This window comes from Cibotium barometz, chromosome 4, assembly GCF_041138505.1.
Source record: "Cibotium barometz isolate CiBa-2024 chromosome 4, ASM4113850v1, whole genome shotgun sequence".
Taxonomy (NCBI): domain Eukaryota; kingdom Viridiplantae; phylum Streptophyta; class Polypodiopsida; order Cyatheales; family Cibotiaceae; genus Cibotium; species Cibotium barometz.
The window spans coordinates 58,587,719-58,596,821 of record NC_141049.1 but is presented as its reverse complement, the minus strand read 5'-3'; positions in this window follow the sequence as shown (position 1 = coordinate 58,596,821).

The following is a 9,103-nucleotide window of genomic DNA, read 5'->3' as shown; positions in this document are numbered from 1 at the left end:
TAAAATTTATCCTCTCTTTCGACATAGGGGGATTTGTGCACATGAAACGTTTCTCCTCTTTCCACCACCACAAGATACACATTTCAATAAGACCCCTATTCTCTAATCCCTTGAATTTTTTTTCTACAACTCTCCACCACAATATTTTCTTTTTTCAAACTACCTTATTAAAAAAATTATAGTCTACTTGGTGATGCTTCAAAACATTCATACCAAAGACACCTTACAATAAACACAAAAAGTAAAGGGCTTTATTCACAATTTCAAATATTTGGACAAAAATCTTGAAGAGGTGTATGCACTTCTTGACTAAGAGTGTCAAAATGCATTTTTTGCCATACGCCACCTATAAACTAAAAAATAATATGTTCTAATATCATTTATTTTATAAATTTCATGAATGTAAGATACTTTTTTTAATGGACTTTCTTGGGAAAAATTCCACCACTATGCGTATATACATATGCACACTATTTGACAAGAACTCAAAAAATATTAGCATATATAACAATATAAGCTCTATAATTTATGAAAAATCTTACAAACATCCTTGAGTCTATTTCGAGACCCAAATAACAAAGCCTTTAGTATATACTTACCTTCACAGTTTGCATGACATAATTATTTACTCTATTATTTATAAGCAGATAGTGGACATGATATACAACCAATGCTAAGAGTTTAAAGAGGTCATCTTATAGGTGTGCAAAGGTAGACTTATATTCATATATATATATAGAAGGCGGTAACTATGAAGGCTCAAAAACTTGATGTTTTGCATCAAGTTTTAGATGCTCCGAAGAAGAAAGTTGGAGGATCGGAGGTCGATTTTTACAAACGGCTTGTTTTAGCAATTCCATTTACTTAAGCATGCTCAGACAACCTATTCCACAAATTTTGAGTAGCAACTTGACTATGTTTCGATGCTATATGCAGACGTGACAGAGCGATTTGCTAATACAGTAAATCTCTGTGTGATGTCTGCATATCGCATCGAAACATAGTTGTGTTGGTACGTAAAATTTATGGAATAGGCTGCCTGAGCATGCTTAAGCAAACGTAATTGCTAAAACAAGCCGTTTGTGAAAATCGACGTTCGATCCTCCAACTTTCTTCTTCGAAGCATCTGAAACTTGATGCAAAACATCATGTTGTGTGGAAAAGTTATATTTTGCATCATCGAGTTGATGCAAAACATCAACTTTTTCACACAACTTGATGCAAACAACTCAATGCAAAACATCAAATTTTCCACACAACTTGATGTTTTGCATCAAAGTTAATGCAAAACATCAAGTTGTATGGAAAAGTTAATGTTTTATATCGAGTTGATGCAAAACATCTTTTTCACAAAACCTAATGTTTTTCAAGCTGATGCAAAACATCAAGTTTTGTGGGAAAGTTAATATTTTGCATAACGTTGATGCAAAACATAAAGTTTTGTAAAAAAGTTGATCTTTTACGTAGAAAGTTGATGTTTTACATCAACTTGATGCAAAAATATCAGATTTTTATAAAAGTTGATATTTTGTATCAAGCTGATGAAAAACATTAACTCTTAGCTAAGAAGTTCTTAAGAATGATATGTAATTGAAAAACAAAATATGTATATACCTTATAGAAATTTGTTGTTTATCGTTGTCTTTGCTTGTTAATAAGAGCTTTAGAACTTGACATATGAGAATAGAGTCTTCTAATACCTTGTCTTACGATTGAAATCATCCAATCATCTCCAAGCTTTATCTCCTCTTACTCGTACTGTGACTCTTCTCTCTTTCTAAGGTCTATGGCAAAATAGCCTTCTCTTACAGGACTACGGCATACTATTCTTTCTCTAAAAGAAAAGCTATGGAGTTTTGGTCTCTTCCTCCGAAAGACCATAGCAATCTAAGCTTCTTTTCTAAGATATTAGATAAGAATGAAGGGATATATACATCTCAAACTCTAGGATTACCTTGAGGCTACTTGCTACCTTCTCACAGTTTTCTCTATGTAGAGACCCTGACAGAAACAGCAAATTATTTTGGCCATAACTCTCTGATAAAAACTCAGAATATAGTCATATAACCAGTCAAAAGAACGGGAAGGCATTTGGTCTACAAGCCTACGTGGGTAGAATAGGCAAAAATGTCTGTATATAGCCAGTGGCCACAAACGTGCCATCTTTGGAAACACGTTGTTTTTCCACATTTTTAGTATGCCTGGACTCTAAATATGTAAAAGTACTCTAAATATGACCTCTTATCACCTAAATTCAAATTTCTATTTTTGGAGATACTTATCTCTTAATAGAACTATTCTTGTCTTCTTAATTCTTTTAGGATTTTTAGAGCTAATATTTTTATTCTAACACTTTCCTAATGTTTCTAGCCTTATTGTCTCACTCTTCTCTAAGTACACTCTCTTTCCTTATTGAAATCTATATTAAAAGAGACACATACATACATGGCTTGGGAGGGACCTTACAATCTCCCCCACTTAAAAGATTCAAGATGTCCTCATCTCGCGAGTTGGGGTAGTATCTAAGTAAATCCTCCTGTCTCTTTCAAAGTGGTGTCCCCACTAGGTAGAAATCTTCTTTTATCTAAACATTATTCCGAGTCCCTTATTTCATGTGTTTGGCTTGTTTTGTTGTGCCTCCACCAAAATGTTTATTATTCTAAAGTTAATTGGCCTTATTATCCTAAGTTCATGCATCCATATACCTCTCATATGATATGAACCTTCGAATTCCTTATTCTATACCTCCATGTAATATGGTACTTAACAAATTATCATGGAAAAACGTAAGGGAATCAATTCTTTACGCAATCTAACCTATGATAGCAATTTCATAATCTTAGTATCGTCTTGTAGAATACCTCTATTCATCATGCACATTACTTCACATGAATCTTGCACCAATCCTCTTCTATTTACTCATAGAAATACTTGTTGAATTCGGTTATCTTTAACCCTGCTGCTATCCCTATTTCTTGACCTAATTTTTGCTCTAGCTCATGATTCCTTGTAGCCAGGGGTGGGCTTGACGTTTCTCTTGAATTAGGAGACCTCTTCTTGATTAACATGGAAGGACTCATGTCCTTCTCGACACTGTCTATATAAAAAAACTTTATCACAGTCTCTGGCTATAATTATGGCTTCTGAAGTAGAGGATAGTTTTATATTCTTGATGAGGTTATTCAAAGGTAGATTAAGCTTCCAAATGAATTGATGGAGAAGAGTTACCTCATCCATCTCTGGAGCAAATCGAAAAAGTTTGGTGGTATTCTTTTAGGATCTTCCCTTCTTGGGCTAGCTCAAAAAATTCATTCATTTTATCTTCTTGAAATCCTAGAGGACAAAACCTTTCACGAAGGTGTACTTTCATGGCATCTCATAACTGATTCTAGCTCCAGTGGTTAGATTGACAACAATGCTTCTAACTTTCTAGCTCCAGTGGTTAGATTGACAACAATGCTTCCAACTAATTTGGCATTTCTTACGATTTTTAGACGCGAGCAAGGGTGAGCTTGCTTCTTTCATTGTATCCATTAAAAGTTCAAAACTATCAAATACTTATCATAGTGCCACATCTAAAGGCACTCTGGATTAATATATCTGAGATCTTCATTTTTTGAGAATTACACATCTGGTGCCTTGGGATTGACATATCCAAAGATTATCAGGATGAACACGTCTGAGATGATTAGTTTTCTGAAAATTACACATCTAGTATCTTGGGATTAACACATCTAAGAGCATGATCCTCTAGGAATTACACATCCGAGACCCATGTTTGTCTGAGATGGGTTCAAAATCTTGGATGATTGCCCTAGTGTAAAGCATCCAATGGATGGGATTCACACATCAACTATTCAGACCTTAATGGAGTTATAATCTTAATAATTTATAATATACAATTTAATGAGATATATCCTGAAATTTTCTCTAAACAAAGTTTCGGTCTATCCTTCTAGTCATTCAGTCTCTCACTATTTTCTTAATTTGATCGCCCTATGTTTTTCCTCACAAAAGGTTTTCTCCCCAATCTTATTTCTCAAATTTATTGTACAAATATCTTGTGTGTGCACCCCCAAGATACAAGCCCAATTTCATAGGATGATTGTCTCAACATGTGAGGATATTCAAATCACTTCTATGGCCAGTAGAGATGATTGATTCGTCCTCATATGATAAACAATCACTTGTTTTAATCCCTTGATAGTTAGCCTTTGAAAAACAAATCCTAAGAACTAAGATCGGCTCTGATACCACTTGTAAGGTTCCCCCCTTCCAAAAATAGGGGAAACACTTAAGATAGTCCACTAAGTCTTATCTTGGAGAAAATTTCCTACTCATCGACACCTTGACCATGCAGAGATTCAAGGATACGATTCATAGGTAAGACGTAGTTCTATCCCGCAGGGGGAGCGTGGTCTTCTAAAAATCAAATCACCCATAGGGTAATTGATCATAATTTGGGCAACTACTAGTCTTGATTCCTAGAGACAACGCTTTTTGCCTCATCCATGCAAGGCACAGCCGCTGGCCTAGTCTTCTAGAATAGAATTGCTCGAGAACCTATTTATCTAACGTAGGGCTTTCACTTAATATGTTGGAAAGCTACCCGACTAATCGGGTCCACCCGTCCGTAGGATGGTGCCGTCGGGGCATTCCATCCTCCCACTTTCCACCCTACTCACGCGTCAATTTGTTTTCTAATTAATCCTACCACACTGTTTGACATAAATAAACATGTTCCTTAATTAAGACCCTTTTCACAAGGTTTATTAAAACAGCCTTTTTTCCACAGTACAATAATGCCAAGACAAGATTTAAAAGAAAAGTTTATACATGAATCAATTTTATCCAAGCCAAACCGGCTCTCTTATTCTTTTTCTTTATACCGCCGATGATCTAGAATTTGGCCTTCCAGCCTCTACATGTTGGGCAAAACCCTACGGGACCATACACCTCAGCGTCGGCCGCCGCCGCTAGCAAGGACTCAAGCCGGCCTGTTGCCCTCTCAGACTCCATCGCTCGATCCTCCCGCCCCTCAGAGGGATGTCTGCGCACTAGGGTGGGCTGATTCACTGCACTAGCCTGGGCCCTCAGAACTAGGTAGCATCACAATCACTCACCTCAATCGGCAAACCTCATTCTCCCAATGGTATGAGGGATACCATGGGCCAATTCCGGGCCTTACTAACGTCTCCGCCGTCCGGCTACATAGGCACAAGAACGAGGCAGCGTCAAGGTAGGGAGAAGTTGTACCTGTACCTTAATTTAACTAAGATAACAATCCATTTACTCACTAAACCATAGGATTAGGATCCATGTCACCTTCTTAAGAAAACAATCCTTTTCACAAAGATTTTAGCATTTCAACTCGAGATTGCGATAAGACATTCTTTATTAAGACATATGCTATTGTTTAAAAGAATACAAACTTTAAATAGTAAATCAATCAAATAGATCACTATTAACAATTAATAGAGAAGCGGGGGCCATACCTCAACCCCTAAGAATGATATGTAATTGAAAAACAAAATATGTGTATACCTTATAGAAATTTATCGTTTATCGTTGTCTTTGCTTGTTGACAAGAGCTTTAGAACTTGACATATGAGAATAGAGTCTTCTAATACCTTGTCTTACGATTGAAATCATCTAATCATCCCTAAGCTTTATCTCCTCTTACTCGTACTATGACTCTTCTCTCTTTCTAAGGTCTATGGCAAAATAGCCTTCTCTTACAGGACTACGGCATACTATTCTTTCTCTAAAAGAAAAGCTATGGAGTTTTGGTCTCTTCCTCTGAAAGACCATAGCAATCTAAGCTTCTTTTCTAAGATATTAGATAAGAATGAAGGGCTATATACATCTCAAACTCTAGGATTACCTTGAGGCTACTTGTTGCCTTCTCACAGTTTTCTCTGTGTAGAGACCCTAACAGAAACAACAAATTATTTCGGCCATAACTCTCTGATAAAAACTCAGAATATAGTCATATAGCCAGTCAAAAGAACGAGAAGGCATTTGATCTACAAGCTCACGCGGGTAGAATAGGCAAAAACGTCTGTATTTAGCCAGTGGCTCCACAAACGCATTGTTTTTCCACATTTTTAGTATGCCTTGTTGAAATTAGGGTTGTAGGAAAGCACACAAAGCTTGGAGAAGAAGAAGTAAGAATGCACACAACACACAATGTATTAGATTGTGTCAATGTACAAAAGATAAGTTAGCCCTAGAAGGATGGGCGTATATACAAGCCGGGGGAAAAAACCTCCTAAAGATGGAAAAAGTGCCCCAGCGGTCCTAAGTGTGTTCACACACATCACTGCCTATATATATATGGCAACAAATCCCCCCTGGGAGTGATGGTGTGAACGAGAGCTGGCACTCATGTATAGGGGAGTGCTATGCCCGAAGTAGATCAGTCCACAAAGGGGAGCAAGCCCAAAGCTTTGCGGAAAGCTTTGAACTTCTCACGAGGAAGCGCCTTTGTGAAAAGATCGGCGAGGTTGTCCTGTGTTGGCACTTAGGCCAAGCTGATCTCTCCTGCTGAGAGTCTCTCCCTGACATAGTGATAATGCACCTCAATGTGCTTTGTGCGAGCATGAAAAACTAGGTTTCTCGCAACTGCTAATGCAGTCTGACTGTCAGTGAAGATAGCGGTGGCAGACTCCTGTCCAACACCCAAGTCAGCCACCATAAGCCGTCTGAGCCACACACACTCAACCGTAGCTGTGAAAGCTGCCCTGTACTCAGCTTCACAACTAGAAGTGGCCACAGTAGGTTGCTTCTTGCTCAACCAAGATATGCATGAGCTACCGACCATGAAACAAAAACCACTTGTGGACACTCTTGTGTCATAGCAACCAGCCCAATCTGAGTCCGAAAAAGCATGTAAATCTGGCGGCAACGATCCCCCCTTGGGATAAAACAACACAAGATGTATGGTGCCACTCAAGTAGCGAAAGATGCGTTTAACTGCCTTCCAATGCTGAGACCCTGGGCTATGCATAAACCTGCTCACCTGTGAGACTGCAAACTGAATGTTCGGCCTCGTAATGCATACATAAATGAGGCAACCAACAGCTGTCTGATAAAGTGTGACATCAAAGTGATCTCCAACATCATGAAGACTCAACTTTAAACCTATCTCCATTGGAGTAGCAATAGGCTTGCAGTCTTCAAGGCCAAATCTCCGCAACAATGTCTCAATATACTTTGTCTGACACAAAGCAATACCTCCATCACACTGCTTAAATTGTATCCCCAAATAATGATGCAAATGCCCCAAATCTGACATCTCAAAAGAGGCATTCAAATCAGCCTTAAAATCAGCAATATGACTTTCATTTGGTCCTGTGAGCAGCATGTCATCGACATAAAGAGCAATGATTAGATGTACATCATCCACACATTTAACATATAAAGTGCTTTCTGTTGGACTATTTTGAAAACCATGTGCAGTCAAATATGCATGTATCTTTTCATACCAAGCTCGTGGAGCTTGCTTTAAACCATATAAAGCCTTTTTCAACCTGCACACTTTGTTTTCCTGCCCTTTTTGAACAAAACCACGAGGCTGCGATACATACACCTCCTCATGCAAATCTCCATTCAAGAACGCAGTCTTTATGTCCAACTGATGTACATTCCAACCATTATGAGCTGCCAATGCACAAATGCTACGAATGGTAGTCATACGACAAGTGGGAGCAAAGGTCTCATCAAAATCAATGCCCTTTTCTTGAGCATAACCCTTTGCAACAAGTCTAGCCTTATAGCAATCAACACTGCCATCTGGCTTTCGTTTCAACTTAAAAACCCACTTACATCCAATGGCCTTTTTACCAATAGGCAAATCACATAAAGACCATGTACCATTTTTCATTATAGCATCATATTCACTTTGCATTGCAGCCAATCAATTTTCTGATTTTTGTGCCTCATCAAATGAAAGAGGTTCTTCCTCTTCACACATACTAGACATAGCCAAAGCATAACAATCTGATGCATAAGAGGCATGCTGAAAAGTTGAACGAGTACGACTAGATATAGGTGCATCAATTTTACTATCACGCAAGGTCTGCACCAGCCATTTAGGCATACCTCTAGCCTGCTCATTTTCAGCCCTATCCTCAGAAATTACATCCTGTAAATCTGCATCAGAAATGGGCTGATCTATGATGTCGTTTGATATCTGCATAGGCTGAATATTTACCTCATTAGGACTTACATTTGAATTCCCACCTGTAAACAGAGGCAACAATGTATCAAATACATCCCGTGAGCTCACACCTATCTCTTTGGTACATGATAACAAAGGCTGCAAAGCATCTTTCACAAAAACAACATCTCGACTAATCAAGATACGCTTTGACTGCGGATGATACAATCTGTAACCAACAAAAATTCAATCTGTAACCCTTGCTCTCAGCACTGTAACCAACAAAAATGCATTTGACAGCCTTATCATCCAATTTTTTGCGTTGTTGCACAGGCACTAAAGCATAGGCCAAGCAACCAAAGACACGCAAGTGACCAATAGAAGGCTTCCTACCATGCCAAGCTTCGTATGGAGTAATAGACTGCAAGGCCTTAGTGGGACACCTATTGAGTACATATGCAGCACACATGACAGCCTCAAGCCAAAACGCATGTGGCAAAGCTTGGCTCTTGACCATACATCGTGCCATCTCCATAAGTGACCTATTTTTCCTCTCAGCAACACCATTTTGCTGAGGGGTATATGGCACTGTACATTGGTGTTTTATCCCACGACTAGCCAGAAATGCATCAAACTCTTTAAACTCTTTAAACAAGTACTCCCCCCCTCGATCAGAACGGAGGGTGCCCACAGTACAATTGGATACATTTTCAACCATAAGAAAAAACTGTTTGAAGCACAAAAACACTTCGGACTTTGTCTTCAGTGGATATACCCATGCATGCCTTGAGTAATCATCAATGAAAGTCACGAAGTTCAAGTGTTTACCAAATGACGGAGTTTGCATAGGCCCACATACATCACTATGTACAAGTTGCAATTTGCGAGTGGCCCGCACAGAACCATCCTTTGGAAACGCAGAACGCTGCATTTTGCCCAAAA